This window comes from Eleutherodactylus coqui, chromosome 1, assembly GCF_035609145.1.
Source record: "Eleutherodactylus coqui strain aEleCoq1 chromosome 1, aEleCoq1.hap1, whole genome shotgun sequence".
Taxonomy (NCBI): domain Eukaryota; kingdom Metazoa; phylum Chordata; class Amphibia; order Anura; family Eleutherodactylidae; genus Eleutherodactylus; species Eleutherodactylus coqui.
This window is the reverse complement of record NC_089837.1, coordinates 324,047,351-324,067,116: the sequence shown is the minus strand read 5'-3', so window position 1 is coordinate 324,067,116 and position 19,766 is coordinate 324,047,351. Positions and strand designations below refer to the sequence as shown.

Here is a 19,766-nt window from a genome sequence, read left to right as displayed (position 1 = left end):
GATATACACTGTATTTCGATTTCCCTGTTGGAGGCTGACTTCGCGTACGGAACGCACAGCAGAGCCAGGAAACAATTATGCGCAAGGCTGGGTATTAATCGGCGACTACTACCCCCAGCAGACACGCAGTAAACTGAAGACAGTGACAGGCAGGCCAAATATAGTATATTTTTACACTTTTTGGGAAAAAGCCCACTGCCTATACAGCCAGTATACCACTGTCCCTGCCTCACCAGTACTGCCCCTATACTCTGTAAAATGACTGCAGACTGAGGACGCTATGGTCTGCACGCCCGATATACAAAAAAAAAATAATTGCGCAACACTGCTAAAAGCAGCCTCAACAGTACTGCACATGGTCAGATGTGGCCCTAAGAAGGACCGTTGGGGTTCTTGAAGACGAATATAACACCCAACACTCTCCCTATAGCAGCTACAGCAAGACAGCACTTTCCCTGATCTCTGTCAGCATGCATCTGTGGCGAGCCGCTGGCGGGGCAGATTTAAATACTCGGGTGTCATCTGATCTCCCCAGCCACTCACTGCAGGGGGGTGGGATAGGGCTGGAACATCACAGGAGGAAGTTGTAATGCCTTCCCTGTCTTTCTATTGGCCCGAAAAGCGCGCAAATTTCTCAGTGAACGAAATGTAATGGAGTTGAGCACCGCGTGGTGCTCGTCTCGAGTAACGAGCATCTCGAACACCCTAATACACGAACGAGTATCAAGCTCGGATGAGTACGCTCGCTCATCTCTATTGAGGATCTGTTGGCTAAATCTCATGATTTATAGATCCAAATGTTAGCTGGGTTAGGAATGAATTAAAGAATAATCTATTATCATTATAGTAATATCAAAATAGGAGACCTGGAGTTGTTTTGTTCGAAAGCAATGAAAATGTGAACTAATGAAATGTATGCATGCATTTTAGAATATGTTTTGATTGTGTAATAAATTGTTACTTTGGACTTTGTCATGGTGGGAATTACCTTAGGTTCATTTATGCTAGCACTGTTGGTTTCTTGCTGTGCAATCACATTTCAGGGAATGCGGCACTGCTCATGGAGCAACAAGTCTAACGTTTGCCACTTTCTTTACCAAAAACATTTTCTCAGTAATGCAAAATCATGCAGTAATAAAAAAGAATGTCAGTTCTACTCTCATTATGGAACTCCTCTCTCTATATCTTCCACTCATGCAGATGGAGGACAGGCTATAATAACAGTAGTATACGCCATCAACTGTACTAGCTGCTAGTGGGAAAACAAATACAGAAAATCAAAATAGGCAAATTTTCCTGCAGTCTGAAAACAGGTATTTTCTAAAGACTTGCACTCTTAGGCCACGGTCAGATGAGCATTTTTTGCGCACAAATAACCGTGGAAAAAAGATCGCCGCTCGCGTGTGTAAAAATCGAGTAAATGGGCATCGTTTAATGCACAGAAGAACCAAGCTTCATGCACTTAAAAATCGCCCATTCACTGGAGCAGCCCCGTTCTCTCTCTCCCTGCTCTGGGGATCCCCGAGAAATATCCCCATAGTGCAGAGAGAGTGGCAGAGCTATAGAGAGGAGGCGAGGCTATAGCGCTTCTCACAGATTCCCCATAGCAAATATAGAGGGGGTGGGGCTAGAGGGCAGATCCTTTTAGCCCCACCCCTTTTCCCATGTTCTTGGAGAAAGCCCTGTAACCCTGCCCCCTCTCTCTCCCCGCTATAGGGAAATCCCTTGGGGAGAGGTGGAGGGAGTCCCCTACTCCCCCCGCTGCTGGGGAATCGCCCAGCAGCAGGGCTGGAGGAATACCCTGCTGCTTACAGCAGGGCATTTAAAACCTGCTGCCCTGTTTAAAAATGCAACCTCAAAAACACAAACAAAAGGCACAACATAAAACTAAGGGAAATTCTCTCCCTATCGTCCCCTAACCCGGGAGGGGGCCCTGCCTACTCGGCGGACCGACCGCTCTGACAAGTGCGAGCGCGCACGCGTGCCTGGACCACTGACAAGTCCCTATAAGAGGGCCCTAGCACAACAGAAAGGCAAAACAGAAAACCAAACAAAGCATAAAAGAACTTAGCTAGGAACTTCAGCCAAGGTGTGTTCCTCCGTCGCTGTCCAAAGGTAACTGAAGGATTGACCAGCACAGGAGATCATGCTGGCACTGTTTAAGTAGGAGCCAAGCTACTCAGCACCAGGTGCTGACTGATGTGACTCCTGCAACTATCACACCCCTCAGCTCCAGGAGAAGCAAGGGCACACCCAAAACCTGGTCTGGCCTGCAAGCCAGGTGCAGGCCTCAGAACGGCTGCAACAGTACCTCCCCTTCTAGAAGGGGCCCCAGGACCCTTAGGACCAGGACGACCAGGGTTTGATCTATGAAAATTTTTTACCAGACGATCTGCATGGACATCCGCTGCAGGAACCCATGACCTCTCTTCTGGGCCATAACCGCGCCAGTGCACCAGGTACTGCAGGGAATTCCTGACTAGACGGGAGTCCAGAATGCGACTGATTACAAATTGCTCCTCCCAATCCACTAGCACAGGAGCCGGGGGTGGTGAGTCATTCCCAGAATCGATGAATCTTTTGAGCAGAGATTTATAGAACACATTGTTAATTTTCATCGTGCTGGAAATTTCTAACCGAAAGGCCACCGCGTTAATCTTCTCAATTATTTTAAACAGACCGATAAATCGCGGGCCCAGTTTAGCGAATGGTTGTTTGAGTTTTATATTTCTGGTAGACAGCCACACCATGTCTCCAACACAGAATCCCGCCCCCTAAGAGCGGTGACTGTCTGCAACTCGCTTGCTGCGCCAAACGGATTGCTGTAACTTTTTCTGGACCTCCGCCCACCCAGCCTCAATATCGGAACAAAACTCATTTGCTCCTGGTACCTCCGAAACCCTCTTGGAAAGGGGGCCAAAACATGGGTGAAATCTGCAGTTACAAAAGAACGGCGAAGTCCCCGTAGCCTCCAGTGGTCTATTGTTTAGAGCAAACTCGGCTAGTGGAAAGAACTTCGACCAGTCCTCCTGATTTTCCGAGGCATAACAATGTAAATACTGCTCCAGGTTCTGATTACACCTCTCAGTTTGCCCATTGGTCTCAGGATGGTATGCCGAGGAAAACGAAAGCTGGACACCCAAACGAGAGCAGACTATTCGCCAAAAGCTAGACACAAATTGTACGCTGCGATCGGAGACTATATTCTCTGGCAAACCATGTAGTCTAACGATGTGGCAAATGAACAAGCTCGCCAACGTCTTGGCATTAGGTAAGCCGGGGAGTGCCACAAAATGGCACATTTTACTAAACCGGTCCACTACCACCCACACAACCGTGTTGCCATCGGAAGGTGGTAAATCCGTAATGAAGTCCATGGACAAATGCGTCTATGGTCTCTTAGGAATAGGCAGCGGCAATAACATACCGGCTGGCCGACTGCGGGATGATTTGGTTCTGGCACACACCTCACATGACGAAACAAAACTGAACGTATCCCGTCGTAATGACGGCCACCAATAGGTTTCCGAGAGTAACTTACGGGTATTATTAATCCCCGGATGCCCGGCCAACACCGAACTGAGAATCTCGGCCAGCATCTGTAACCTTAGATGAACAGGAACATAAAGCTTCCCAGACGGAAGCTTTGATGGGGCCAAATTTTGTGCTTTACGGACTTGCTCCTCTAACTCTAATGACACTGCCGACACCACCACCCCTTCAGACAGGATAGGGGCAGGAGGATCCCTTAGAAACTACTGGAAGAAAACTCCTGGAAAGAGCATCGGCCTTCACATTCTTCCAGCCTGCACGATATGTAACTAAAAAATTGAAACTGGAAAAGAAAAGCGACCAGCGTGCCTGTCTGGAATTAAGTCTCTTGGCAGATTCCAGATAAATGAGGTTTTTGTGATCCGTGAAAACCATTACTTTGTGTCGCGCCCCCTCTAGAAAATGGCGCCACTCCTCGAATGCCCATTTAATCGCCAGCAATTCCCTGTCCCCAATGTCATAATTTCGCTCCGAAGACGAAAATTTACAGGAGAAGAATACACACGACCGGAGATCTTGCAATGTCTCCGTTCCCTGAGATAGAACTGCTCCAACCCCCACCTCTGAAGCATTGACCTCAACAATAAAGGGCCTGGAAGAATCTGGCTGCACCAGAACTGGAGCAGTAGCAAAACACCTCTTCAGTCTCTGAAATGACTGCATAGCTTCTGTCGACCATTTAGTAGAAAAGCACAATGAATCTACGGTAATAGTTGGCGAACCCCAAGAACCTTTGTAAGGCTTTCACATTTTCTGGTAGGACCCAATCCTGTACAGCTCAGACCTTCTCAGGATCCATCATGAACCCTTCGTGGGTAATTATATGCCCCAAAAATGTGATCTCTTGTACAGCAAACACACAGTTTTCTCTTTTGGCGAACAAACAATTCTCACGCAAAGCTTGGAGGACCTAGCAAACATGAGAAACATGGGACTCAAAATCCGGAGAAAAGATCAAAATATCATCCAAGTATACTAGTACAAATCTGCCCACAAATTGAAAGAGAACCTCATTGATCAAGGACTGGAATACCGCAGGGGCATTAGTGAGACCAAAAGGCATCACCAGACTCAAAATGCCCCTCTGGGGTATTAAACGCAGTCTTCCACTCGTCCCCCTCCTTAATCCTGATTAAATTATATGCCCCGCGCATGTCTAGTTTGGAAAACCAGTTGGAGCCATTCAACTGCGAAAACAGATCCGGAATAAGGGGGAGAGGGTATGGATTGCGTTTCCCTAAAGTCCGCACAGGGACGTAACCCGCCATCTTTTTTCTTTGCAAAAAAGAAACCAGCTGCTAGTGGGGAATTAGATGGTCGTATATGATTCCTTCTCAAGCTGTCCTGGATATAATCGTTGATCGCCTGTCTCTCAGGGGCCGATATGTTGAACATGCGACTCTTGGGGAACTTGCAGTCAGGGATAAGTTCAATGGCACAATCCCCCTTTCTGTGCGGTGGTAATTTGTCTGCCCCCTCTTGGGAAAACACATCAGAGAAGTCAGCGATAAATTCAGGCAACTCCTCTGCCTGAATGGAGGCTATATCAGCAGAAATGCAACCGGACAGACAACCAGGGCTCCATTTAACAATGTCCCCCTTTTCCCAGTCCACTACTGGGTTGTGGAGGTGCAGCCAGGGCAACCCCAAAACTACTTGCGTAGGGGGGGGATTCCATAACATGTAGTGTTATACATTCCATGTGGAACAGCCCGATCCTTAAATGGACATTAGGTACACAAAAACTCAGATTTCTCTGAGATAGTGGAGCAGCATCAATGGCGGACACCGGGATGGGAGAATCCAAAGCACTCATCTCTAAACCTAAATGTTTGACAGTCTCCTGATGTATTAAATTAATACTAGCTCCACAATCCAAAAAGACTCGTATGGGACTGTCAACACTGCCACAACGAATTTCAGCGGGAAGTACCAGCCTGGAAGAGGATACCCAAGCAATGTGATGGCCTAGAGTAACCTTACCTCTAACCTCCAGGCTATCTAGTTTTTCCCACTGAGCATTACAACATGGGCAAAACTGAGCCATTTGACCTGTACGATTACAGACAAAGCATCAGCCATTAAACTGTATCGTCCTTCTCCTCCTAACCCTGCCAGCTAGAGACCCCAGCTGCATGGGCTCTTCCATACCTGTAGGTAGGAGGTCGGGATCCGTAGACAGTTCCTGATGCTTCTCCCTGATCCGTCTCCCAACTTTAATAGCCAGAGACATGGCCTCATCTAGGCTGAGAGGTACTGGATGTCCTACCAGTACGTCCTTGATCTCATGGGACAGACCACAATGGAACTGACTCTTTAAGGCAGGGTCATTCCACTGAGTTTCTACTGCCCAACGTCAAAACTTAGCACAATAATCTTCAACAGTGGAATCTCTCTGTCGCAAACGTCTGATATTTCCCTCAGCCACCGCTATCTTATCGGGGTCGTCATAAATAAGACCCAAAGCAGCAAAAAAGTTATCCACTGAGGTCAGAGCCTCAGACGCCGGGGGTAATGAAAACGCCCATGCCTGTGGCGCCCCCTGCAGTCTGGACATTACAATACCCACCCTCTGGGCGTTGTCCGCCGAAGAGTTAGGACGCAGTCTGAAATAGAGCTTACAGGCCTCTCGAAAGGATCCGAATTTCTGCCTATCACCAGAAAAACGATCAGGTAGCTCAATTTTTGGTTCCTTGCTGGGAGCCTGCAGCGCAAGTTGTCGCTGTTTAATCTCAGCGACCTCAGCAGCCAGTGTGCCGAGCTGGTGTGACAAAACCTCAAGGGGATTCATGTTAACTGCACAGAATCTCCTTGAGTAGGTAAGGGCTGGTCAATCTGTTGCATCCTCTGGAAATGCAACCTCAAAAACACAAACAAAAGGCACATAAAGGAAACATAAAACTAAGGGGAATTCTCTCCCTATCGTCCCCTAACCCGGGAGGGGGCCCTGCCTACTCGGCGGACCGACCGCTCTGACAAGTGCGAGCCCACACGCGTGCCTGGGCTACTGACAAGTCCCTATAAGTGGGCCCTAGCACAACAGAAAGGCAAAACAGAAAACCAAACAAAGCATAAAAGAACTTAGCTAGGAGCTTCAGCCAAGGTGTGTTCCTCCGTCGCTGTCCAAAGGTAACTGAAGGATTGACCAGCACAGTAGATCATGCTGGCACTGTTTAAGTAGGAGCCAAGCTACTCAGCACCAGGTGCTGACTGATTTTACTTCTGCAACTATCACACCTCTCAGCTCCAGGAGAAGCAAGGGCACACCCAAAACCTGGTCTGGCCTGCAAGCCAGGTGCAGGCCTCAGAACGGCTGCAACACCGAGGCGTTGGGCTAAGACACTCGGGTGCATGCACAAATACGCTCACCACTATGGAGCATATTTGCTCATGAACTAATTATTTCCTTTTTTTTACTATTCAAGCTCTGCCCTATTGCGCATGACTTTAAAAAAAATGGCAGGAAGTTAGGTTCTGCCTATCTCTTCATGCATATAGGAAAACTACATGTGAGAAAGGTAAGACAAGTCCTATCTCTTTAATACACGCAAGAATCCTGCTAATGAAAATGAAACCATTGAAAGCTATGGTTTTGTTGGATCATGTTTTGCACCCCTCATTTTCACAACCGCAAAACCTGGCGTAATCACATTCATCTGCAGAACCCCCCACACCAGTCTGTAGTAGCAGTGCTCTGGTGTAACGTATTGTCTGCCTTCACATGGGCTGGAAACGCTGCAAATCTTAGAGGAAATTCTGCAGCATTTACAGAACAAGCTAGGTCGATGAAATTTCTAAAATCTCCTTCATATGGTGCGGAAATGTTATGTCTATTATACTGGAGATTTCAATTTATGCAATACAAGGGTTAAATCCTGCTCCAGATTTGTAATAAAAAAAACATGTCCAAATTTGCACAGTTTAGGTGTGGATTTGGTGCATATTTTCTGCACATTTTCCATTGCGTAAAAGCCCTCAGCGTATGCACCACATGTGTAGGTGGTCTAAGAGGCTTATGGCTTTTATTAAATACCAGCTGATATACCCGGCTTCGCCCGAGTTAATTTGGTACTGGTGTTTATCTGGTGTTCACACGGAAAATCTTATGAAGTCGTGGTTACTTTAGAGATACTGAGGAAAAAGATATGTTCACCATTTTGCATAGTTCTCTGCGTTACCCAGGAAACACCACGTGGAGGTAACCATGCGACGTTTCCTTCATATAAAATGACATCAGGAAGTGAGAGAATTAGATTACATACGTAAAATTTGGACACTAATTCTTTTGCGCTTAGAATTGAATAATCGAGTTGGGACCCATTAACTTTTCATATTTATGACACAATCAATGCTTGTGCCAAATTTCATGTTTCTATGACATTGGGAAGTGAGAGATTTAGATTATGTACGTAAAATTTGGACGCTAATTCTTTTGCGCATAGAATTGAATAATGGAGTTGGGACCCATTAGCTTTCCCTATTTATGACATAATCAATGCTCGTGCCAAATTTCCCGTTTCTATGACACCGGAAAGTGAGAAAATTACATTCCGCACGTAAAATTTGGACGCTAATTCTTTTGCGCATAGAATTGAATAATCGAGTTGGGACCCATTAGCTTTTCCTATTTATGACATAATCAATGCTCGTGCCAAATTTCCCGTTTCTATGACACCGGAAAGTGAGAAAATTACATTCCGCACGTAAAATTTGGACGCTAATTCTTTTGTGCATAGAATTGAATAATGGAGTTGGGACCCATTAGCTTTTCCTATTTATGACATAATCAATGCTCGTGCCAAATTTCCTGTTTCTATGACACCGCAAAGTGAGAAAATTACATTCCGCACGTAAAATTTGGACGCTAATTCTTTTGCGCATAGAATTGAATAATCGAGTTGGGACCCATTAGCTTTTCCTATTTATGACATAACCAATGCTCGTGCCAAATTTCCTGTTTCTATGACACCGGAAAGTGAAAAAATTACATTCCGTACGTAAAATTTGGACGCTAATTCTTTTGTGCATAGAATTGAATAATGGAGTTTGAACCCATTAGCTTTTCCTATTTATGACATAGTCAATGCTCGTGCCAAATTTCCCGTTTCTATGACACCGGAAAGTGAGAAAATTAGATTCCGTACGTAAAATTTGGACGCTAATTTTTTGCGCATAGAATTGAATAATGGAGTTGGGACCCATTAGCTTTTACTATTTATGACATAATCAATGCTCGTGCCAAATTTCCTGTTTCTATGACACCGGAAAGCGAAAAAATTACATTCCGCACGTAAAATTTCAACGCCAATTCTTTTGCGCTAGAATTGAATAATCGAGTTGGGACCCATTAGCTTTTCCTATTTTTGAGATAATCAATGCCCGTGCCAAATTTCCCGTTTCTATGACACCGGAAAGTGAGAAAATTAGATTCCGTACGTAAAATTTGGACGCTAATTCTTTTGCGCATAGAATTGAAGAATGGAGTTGGGACCCATTAGCTTTTCCTATTTATGACATAATCAATGCTCGTGCCAAATTTCCTGTTTCTATGACACCGGAAAGTGAGAAAATGACATTCCACGCGTAAAATTTGGACGCTAATTCTTTTGCGCATAGAATTGAATAATGAAGTTGGGACCCATTAGCTTTTCCTATATATGACATAATCAATGCTCGTGCCAAATTTCCCGTTTCTATGACACCGGAAAGTGAGAAAATTACATTCCGCACGTAAAATTTGGACGCTAAATCTTTTGCTACAGTGTTGCAGCAGGCTTGCGCCAAATTATTTCCTGGCTCTGTCTGGGCTCTGAAATCACTGCGGTATTGCAGTCCACAGTGCAACACTCTGCAGTTCTGTGACATACTCCAGGGACAGAAGTGTGGAGGCAGGGACAGAAGACATATTCATTGAATATAGGCAGTGTGCCTTTTCTAAAAAATATTGGTCAAAAAATCTATTTGGCCTGCCTGTCACTGTGCTCAGTGTTCTGGGTCTGTGTGTGCTGGGTGTAGTAGTTCTACAAAATCATACGCAGCCAGCTAAGTGTTACAGCGGGCTTGCGCCAAATTATTTCCTGGCTCTGTCTGGGCTTTGAAATCACTGCTGTATTGCAGTCCACAGTGCAACACTCTGCAGTTCTGTGACATACTCCCGGGACAGAAGTGTGGAGGCAGGGACAGAAGACATATTAATATTATTGATTGAATATAGGCAGTGGGCCTTTGCTAAAAAAATTTGGGCAAAAAATCTATTTGGCCTGCCTGTCACTGTGCTCAGTGTTCTGGGTCTGTGTGTGCTGGGTGTAGTAGTTCTACTAAATCATACGCAGCCAGCTAAGTGTTACAGCAGGCTTGCGCCAAATTATTTCCTGGCGTTCCGTAAACGAAGTCAGCCTCCAACCACAGGCCAATAAGCGGCACATTTAATTACAGCGTTCTGTTTCTGCACTACTGGTAATACAGCATGCTGAGGGGTAGGGGTAGGCCTAGAGGACGTGGACGCGGGCGAGGACGCCGAGGCCCAAGTCAGGGTGTGGGCACAGGCCGAGCCAGTGCATTGGCCAGGGGTAGAGGTAGGGCCAGACCGAGTAATCCACCAACTGTTTCCCAAACCGCCCCCTCGCGCCATGCCACCCTGCAGAGGTCAAGGTGCTCTATGGTATGGCAGTTTTTCACAGAGACGCCTGACGACCGACGAACAGTGGTGTGCAATCTTTGTCGCGCCAAGATCAGCTGGGGAGGCACCACCACCAGCATGCGCAGGCATATGATGGCCAAGCACCCCACAAGGTGGGACGATGCCCGTTCACCGCCTCCGGTTTGCACCACTGCCTCTCCCCCTGTGCCCCAACCTGCCACTGAGATCCAACCCCCCTCTCAGGACACAGGCAGTACCGTCTCCTGGCCTGCACCCACACCCTCACCTCCGCTGTCCTCGGCCCCATCCAGCAATGTCTCTCAGCGCAGCGTCCAGACGTCGCTAGCGCCACTGTTTGAGCGCGAGCGCAAGTACGCCGCCACGCGCCCGCACGCTCAAGCGTTAAACGTGCACATTGCCAAATTGATCAGCCTGGAGATGCTGCCGTATAGGCTTGTGGAAACAGAGGCTTTCAAAAGCATGATGGCGGCGGCGGCCCCGCGCTACTCGGTTCCCAGTCGCCACTACTTTTCCCGATGTGCCGTCCCAGGCCTGCACGACCACGTCTCCCGCAACATTGTACGCGCCCTCACCAACGCGGTTACTGCCAAGGTCCACTTAACAACAGACACGTGGACAAGCACAGGCGGGCAGGGCCACTACATCTCCCTGACGGCACATTGGGTGAATTTAGTGGAGGCTGGGACAGAGTCAGAGCCTGGGACCGCTCACGTCCTACCCACCCCCCGAATTGCGTGCCCCAGGTCGGTGGTGGTATCTGCGGCGGTGTATGCTTCCTCCTCTAAACCACCCTCCTCCTCCTACGCAACCTCTGTCTCGCAATCAAGATGTGTCAGCAGCAGCACGTCGCCAGCAGTCGGTGTCACGCGGCGTGGCAGCACAGCGGTGGGCAAGCGTCAGCAGGTTGTGCTGAAACTACTCAGCTTAGGAGAGAAGAGGCACACGGCCCACGAACTGCTGCAGGGTCTGACAGAGCAGACCGACCGCTGGCTTTCGCCGCTGAGCCTCCAACCGGGCATGGTCGTGTGTGACAACGGCCGTAGCCTGGTGGCGGCTCTGCAGCTCGGCAGCCTCACGCACGTGCCATGCCTGGCCCATGTCTTTAATTTGGTGGTTCAGCGCTTTCTGAAAAGCTACCCACACTTGTCATACCTGCTCGGAAAGGTGCGCCAGCTCTGCGCACATTTCCGCAAGTCCCACACGCATGCTGCCACCCTGCGGACACTGCAACATCGATTTCATCTGCCAGTGCACCGATTGCTGTGCGACGTGCCCACACAGTGGAACTCTACGCTCCACATGTTGGCGAGGCTCTATGAGCAGCGTAGAGCTATAGTGGAATACCAACTCCAACATGGGCAGCGTAGTGGGAGTCAGCCTCCTCAATTCTTTTCAGAAGAGTGGGCCTGGTTGGCAGACATCTACCAGGTCCTTGGAAACTTTGAGGAGTCTACCCAGATGCTGAGCGGGGATGCTGCAATCATTAGCATCACCATTCCTCTGCTATGCCTCTTGAGAAGTTCCCTGCAAAGCATAAAGGCAGACGCTTTGGAATCGGAAACGGAGGCGGGGGAAGACAGTATGTCGCTGGATAGTCAGAGCAACCTCATGTGTATATCTCAGCGCGTTGAGGAGGAGGGGGAGGAGCATGAGGAGGAGGGGGAAGAGACAGCTTGGCCCACTGCTGAGGGTACAGATGCAGCTTGCCTGTCATCCCTTCAGCGTGTATGGCCAGAGGAGGAGGAGGATCCTGAAAGTGATCTTCCGAGTGAGGACAGCCATGTGTTGCATACAGGTACCCTGGCACACATGGCTGACTTCATGTTAGGAAGCCTTTCTCGTGACCCTCGCGTTACACGCATTCTGGCCACTACGGATTACTGGGTGTACACACTGCTCGACCCACGGCATAAGGAGAGTCTTTCCACTCTCATTCCCGAAGAGGAAAGGGGTTTGAGAATGATGCTATACCACAGGGCGCTGGTGGACAAACTGATGGTAACCTTCCCATCCGACAGCGCTAGTGGCCGAAGGCGCATCTCCGCGGCCCAGGTAGCAGGGGAGGCGCAGAGATCAGGCAGCATGTACAGCGCAGGCAGGGGAACATTATCCAAGGCCTTTGCCAGCTTTATGGCTCCCCAGCAAGACTGTGTCACCGATCCCCAGTCAAGGCTGAGTTGGCGGGAGCACTGTAAAAGGATGGTGAGGGAGTACGTAGCCGATCGCACGACCGTCCTCGGTGACGCCTCTGCCCCCTACAACTACTGGGTGTCGAAGCTGGACACGTGGCCTGAACTCGCGCTGTATGCCCTGAAGGTGCTTGCTTGTCCTGCGGCTAGCGTCTTGTCAGAGAGTGTGTTTAGTGTGGCTGGGGGAATCATCACGGATAAGCGTACCCACCTGTCAACCGACAGTGCCGACAGGCTTACACTCATCAAGATGAACAAAGCCTGGATTTCCCCAGACTTCTCTTCTCCACCAGCGGACAGCAGCGATACCTAAACAATACGTAGGCTGCACGCGCGGATGGAAGCATCGTTCTCTCTCGCCATCCAAAACGGGGACCTTTTTGCTTCATCAGTCTGTGTACAATATTCCTCCTCCTCCTCCTGCTCCTCCTCCTGAAACCTCACATAATCACGCCGAATGGGCAATTTTTCTTAGGCCCACAAGGCTCAGTCATCTAATTTTTCTAAACAATTTTTATACGTTTCAATGCTCATTAAAGCGTTGAAACTTTCACCTCAACCAATTTTTATTTTTACTGGGCTGCCTCCAGGCCTAGTTACCAATTAAGCCACATTAACCAAAGCGATTAATGGGTTTCACCTGCCCTCTTGGTTGGGCATGGGCAATTTTTCTCAGGTACATTAGTACTGTTGGTACACCAATTTTTGGGGGCCCTCACCTACAGTGTAATCCAATTAACTTTTGGCCCACCTGCATTACAGCTGACGTAACATCAGCTGTGTTGGGCACTGCAATGGGATATATTTATGTACCGCCGGTGGGTTCCAGGGAGCCACCCATGCTGTGGGTCCACAGGGAGTTGTAAATGCATCTGTCCACTTCTAAAAAACCCCGGTCTGACTGGGGCATGCAGTGTGGGCCGAAGCCCACCTGCATTAAACATGACATTATTACCTCAGCTGTGATGGGGAATGCAATGGGATACATTTATGTACAGCCGGTAGGTTCCAGGGAGCCACCCATGCTGTGGGTCCACAGGGAGTTGTAAATGCATCTGTCCACTTCTAAAGAACCCCGGTCTGACTGGGGCATGCAGTGTGGGCCGAAGCCCACCTGCATTAAGCACGACATTACATCAGCTGTGTTGGGCAATGCAATGGGATATATTTATGTACCGCCGGTGGCTTCCTGGCACCCACCCATGCTGTGGGTCCTCAGGGAGTAGTAAATGCATCTGTCCACTTCTAAAGAACCCCGGTCTGACTGGGGCATGCAGTGTGGGCCGAAGCACACCTGCATTAAACATGACATTATTACCTCAGCTGTGATGGGCAATGCAATGGGATACATTTATGTACAGCCGGTGGGTTCCAGGGAGCCACCCATGCTGTGGGTCCACAGGGAGCTATAAATGCATCTGACCACTTCTAAAGAACCCCGGTCTGACTGGGGCATGCAGTGTGGGCCGAAGCCCACCTGCATTAAACATGACATTATTACCTCAGCTGTGATGGGCAATGCAATGGGATACATTTATGTACAGCCGGTGGGTTCCAGGGAGCCACCCATGCTGTGGGTGCACACGAAATTCCCATTGCGGAGTTGTACCTGCCTGTAACTATTTATAAAAAACCACGGTCTGACTGGTGCATGCAGACACCTTGACAGAATGAATAGTGTGTGGCACATAGGTTCCCCATTGCTATGCCCACGTGTGCAGCTCCAGATGGAGGTGGCACAGGATTACATTTCTTATTGCTTCTGTACAGCATTGTGGACTATCGCCCCGCCCCTTTTAAAGAGGGTCGCTGCCTAGCCGTGCCAACCCTCTGCAGTGTGTGCCTGCTTTTCCTCTGGCAGACGCACTTATAAATATAGACATGAGGGTGGCGTGGCATGAGGGCAGCTGAAGGCTGGGCAGGGACACTTTGGTGTGCGCTGTGGACACTGGGTCGTGGAGGGGGGGTTTGGGCAGCATGTAACCCAGGAGAAGTGGCAGCGGAGTGTCATTCAGACAGTGATTGTGCTTTGTTGGAGGTAGTGTGCTGCTTAGCTAGGGTATGCATTGCTAATGAGGGCTTTTCAGAAGTAAAAGTTCTTGGGGGGGGCCACTCTTGCCGCTATTGTGGCTTAATAGTGGGACCTGTGAACTTGAGATGCAGCCCAACATGTAGCCCCTCGCCTGCCCTATCCGTTGCTGTGTCGTTCCCATCACTTTCTTGAATTTCCCAGATTTTCACAAATGAAAACCTTAGCGAGCATCGGCGATATACAAAAATGCTCGGGTCGCCCATTGACTTCAATGGGGTTCGTTACTCGAAACGAACCCTCGAGCATCGCGAAAAGTTCGTCTCGAGTAACGAGCACCCGAGCATTTTGGTGCTCGCTCATCTCTATTCAAGACATGACTTCCATAAATAGAAGTGTTGCGTTGTATATCAGAACCAATACATGTTACAGTATAGGTGTAATGTTTATTATCAAAGATAGAGAAGAGCTGGGAGCCCCGGAAGTTGTGTTTCATACTTATGCCCCGTGTCCCCTGCGCTGGGTCCCTGTGAAGGTGGCATGACTCCTTTTAGCGATGCCATATAGATGAATAGGAGAGCATGCGCACATAGTTGCCTGCAAAGAGTCACCACCAACTTTGCAGGGACACATCACAGGAATGGGGAGCTTGGCGAGTATGAAACAGAGCTCCCAGACAAACTTTTGAATTCCGTTTATGAGGCTGAAACATGATGATAGGTTCCCTTTAAGCGTAATACTTTGTATCCTAATATCACCAAAACCCCTAACAGATGAGCAGCTTTAACAAACAATAATAATCTTTATTTATATGATGCCAACATATTCCGCAGCGCTTACAAGACAGGGGGAACAGAAACAAAACCACAGTTACATGTAGCAATCAGTTGATGGAAACAGTAGGAGTGAGGGTCCTGCTCCAACGAGCTTACATACTACAAATAATGGGGTGATATAGAAGGTAAAGGGGCTGCAGATGTGCCCGGTATGGTGAGGTGGAGAGTGAGGGATGATATACACATAGACAATGGTCAAATTGTGACTGCAGAGGGTCGGTTTGTGATTGTTAGAACTCATTCACACTAGCATTCAGCCTGCTTTCAGCCTTCCCATTTCTCTTTTCCTTTTTTTGGTGGAATTAAAATTAAATTGAACTAATTTTTTTCACCATTGATCCCACAGAAGAGATACTGTAGCACGAATTACTTGACATATTAATGTTGGCTGTGATAGAAGGAGTCAGATCACAGCTCATCGCAGCTTGATGTATATGGGGCTGTATAGGGCCACTGACATTAGGGCCCTTTTTAGACAAAGCATGACCTTTTAATTAAAAGTGATGTCCCAAATATTGCAATAATGTACAAAGCAGTAACATTGAGTCACTTCAGAAGTGGTGTGCAGGGAGTGGTGATCTTGTACCGGGGCAATGTTAGGGTCTTAAAAGATCAGGTGCACAACTCCCAAGGCATATGTTCTTTCCCCATGCACAAAATAATATTTATATCAATACAAAATTTTCAAATAATACTGTTACACCAGGACCAACTATTATCACCATACAGAGGTTAAAGAGACTCTGTCAATTACTATGAGCCCCATAAATTAAAGTTATGGGATCTTAGTAGTTGGGGTGCTGAATCTGAGGGTCTCACTCTTGTATTTACCTTTCTTGCTGTTCCCTATCAGGATTCTCACATATTAATGGTACAGACAAGAAAAGATAGGACTTGCCCTTTCTTTCTTGCATGTAGTTAATACCATGTGCAAGAATGATAAGGAAAAAAAGGTTCATGTGCTAAATAGAGATGAGTGAATATACTCGCTAAGGCACATTACTCGAGCGAGTAGTGCCTTAGCCGAGTGTCTCCCCGCTCGTCTCTAAAGATTCAGGGGCCGGCGCGGATGACAGGTGAGTTGCGGCGGGGAGCGGAGGGGGGGGGGAGGGAGAGAGAGATCTCCCCTCCGTTCCTCCCCGCTCTCCCCCGCCGCCCCCTGCCGGCCCCCGAATCTTTAGAAACGAGCGTGGAGATACTCGGCTAAGGCACTACTCGCTCGAGTAATGTGCCTTAGCGAGTATACTCGCTCATCTCTAGTGCTAAAGTACTTCATAGCGAGCGTATTAGAGCACGCCCCATGTGTTTTTGCCCTGAGAGCATCATCACAAGATGCTATTATTAGCTAATGATAAAGTCCCTTTAAATACTACTTCCATACTGTTATTTAAAAAATGCACTATATAAAGAAGAGCAATATTACCAATAAAACCACTATACAAGGCCCAAATACTATTCTCACCATGACCGCGACCGTTACCACTAAATGGTGAGTAAATAATATTATTGTCCTGTAACTAAGCAAAACCACCATACAAATGCCAGTAATACAACTATAAAAGCCCCAGATGTTGTAATACTGCACACCACCACCACATAGTGACAATAAGAACATACTGTTGCTGAATAAAAACCACTATAGAAAGACTAATATTACTACTATGCAGTGATTATATAGTAGTAGATACCTGTTCTACAAGGCACTTTGCAGACTACATATTATAGTACAGTAAAACTTTTTCCCATTTTATAAAATGATGGCACATCCTGAGAATGAGAGGGATGCTGTGCTGATTTAGCACTACATCCCCTTCTACGTTTTCTGCGCATAGAGATGTTCTCAACCATTTGGCATCATGCTATAAATATATAGATGAAAATAATAGTTATATTATTAACAGGATATTAGAGAAATTATAAAGTATTTCTCAGCATTATCTAATTAAGCTCAAGAGGCAAGTTGGTGCACATGTGGAAACAGTGAAAAGGGGAAAATGCTATCTTTTTTATAACAATAATCATTGGAAATAAAGCATAAATAGAACGACTTCTTTAGCTCAAGGGTCCATGCATAAAACAAGTAAAGCAACACATCATTGAGTTCAGTGTGCACTCCAAAAAGTCGGTACTGTTCTTCATTCTCTATAAATTTTACATAGATCATGGGTTAAATTTGAAAATTGTCTTTTAGTGGTTAAACAGATGGTTGTGATTTTGATAGTTTCGTTTCCATTATCGGAAGCCAGGAGTCAGTAACGGGGAGTCTCAGTTGTAGTACAATGGATGAGGCAGGTAACGTAATTAGGAGGAAAAGCCAGGAATCGATATTGGGAAGTTTTGGTTGATACAAGAGGTTTGATACAAGAGGCCTTGTATCAATAGTAGGCAAATAGAAGCTGGATCAAATACTCTGGAGCAGAATAATCTTGCACTGTGGGATTGACAGGACCAGGCTTATACAGAAACTGCAATCAAAGACAGAGGCAGGGTCATCACAGGCCAGACAAATTATGGGTATCAATAGAAAAGGAGAGTAACGCCTTCGAGATGCGGGGGGTGTTCTGGATCCCGGGAAGGGTTAACTGGGAGAAAAGAGAGGCCTCGACCATGATGATCACGATGCTTAAGGCTTGGCGGAGGGGTGCAGGATCTCAGTCCCGGGGCCCCTCACCCCATTAGTAGGAAACCCGCAGCTCCCGGCAACACTGGCCGCACGCAACCTAGGGTTTATGCCACCTGGAACAGAGGCCAGGCTGGGGGAGGTGATAAAACCCGGGGGCCTTCGAACTCTGACAAACCTGCGTGGGGCTGGGGAGATGCCACCGGGCTCATGGATGCAATATCTCCAGGTGCACAGTTATCTGGGGAAGATTAAGCCAAAACAAGGATGGAACACGAGGCTCACCCCCTTCGAGAAACTATGCTGTGCCTCAGAGACACCCAAACACACGGTCTCGTTGCTGTACAACCAATTAAGTGAAGAAAAACTGGATGGTTACTTTCCCAGGTGGATAAGGGCATGGGAAGAAGCACTGGGTCGGTCCTTCCCCGGCGAGCTCTGGGACAGGGCATTTCAGCTAACACATAAGTTATCCATATCTAGTAGGCTCCAAGAGCTGAACTTCAAAATCATATCACGATGCTACATGACTCCGGAGAGACTGCACGCCTTTTTTCCGTCAACCTCGGACATGTGCTGGCGCTGCCGGGCTGGAGTGGGCTCGATGCTACACATCTGGTGGGAATGCCCCATGGTTGCATCTATATGGCAAGACATGGGATGATTATTCGAGAAAATGAGCAGAGAGACAGTAGTCTCGACACCGGAGTTGGCACTCTTGTCCATCCACCCCGGAAACGCCTCATCACTAGAGATGAGCGAGCACCAAAATGCTCGGGTGCTCGTTACTCGGGACGAAATTATCGCGATGCTCGAGGGTTCGTTTCGAGTAACGAACCCCATTGAAGTCAATGGGCGACCGGAGCATTTTTGTATTTCGCCGATGCTCGCTAAGGTTTTCATGTGTGAAAATCTGGGCAATTCAAGAAAGTGATGGGAACGACACAGAAACGGATAGGGCAGGCGAGGGGCTACATGTTGGGCTGCATCTCAAGTTCCCAGGTCCCACTATTAAGCCACAATAGCGGCAAGAGTGGGCCCCCCCCCCCTCCCAACAACTTTTACTTCTGAAAAGCCCTCATTAGCAATGAACACCTTAGCTAAGCACCACACTACCTCCAACAAAGCACAATCACTGCCTGCATGACACTCCGCTGCCACTTCTCCTGGGTTACATGCTGCCCAACCCCCCCCCCCCACGACCCAGTGTCCACAGCGCACACCAAACTGTCCCTGCCCAGCCTTCAGCTGCCCTCATGCCACGCCACCCTCATGTCTATTTATAAGTGCGTCTGCCAGAGGAACCGCAGGCACACACTGCAGAGGGTTGGCATGGCTAGGCAGCGACCCCCCCATAAAAGGGGCGGGGCGATAGTCCACAATGCTGTACAGAAGCAATGAGAAATATAATCCTGTGCCACCGCCATCAGGAGCTGCACACGTGGGCAGAGCAATGGGGAACCTATGTGCCACACACTATTCATTCTGTCAAGGTGTCTGCACGCCCCAGTCAGACCGCGGTTTTTTATAAATAGTCACAGGCAGGTACAACTCCGCAATAGGAATTCCGTGTGCCCCCACAGCATGGGTGGGTGCCAGGAAGCCACCGGCGGTACATAGAAATATCCCATTGCATTGCCCAACACAGCTGAGGTAGTAATGTCGTGCTTAATGCAGGTGGGCTAAAAATTTATTTGATTACACTGTAGGCGAGGGCCCACAAAAATTGCTGTATCAATAGTACTAATGTACCTGAAAAAAATTGGCCATGGCCAACCAAGAGGGCAGGTGAAACCCATTAATCGCTTTGGTTAATGTGGCTTAAGTGGTAACTAGGCCTGGAGGCAGCCCAGTTTAACGAAAAATTGGTTCAAGTTAG

At 47.9% G+C, this 19,766-nt stretch overlaps 1 protein-coding gene across 1 annotated transcript in view; it reads left to right on the top strand.

The window, feature by feature from the left end:
• LOC136575386 (ultra-long-chain fatty acid omega-hydroxylase-like) overlaps positions 1–19,766 on the top strand; it is a 257,782-nt gene that overhangs the window by 30,830 nt on the left and 207,186 nt on the right. The gene's annotated exons all lie outside the window — the stretch shown is intronic.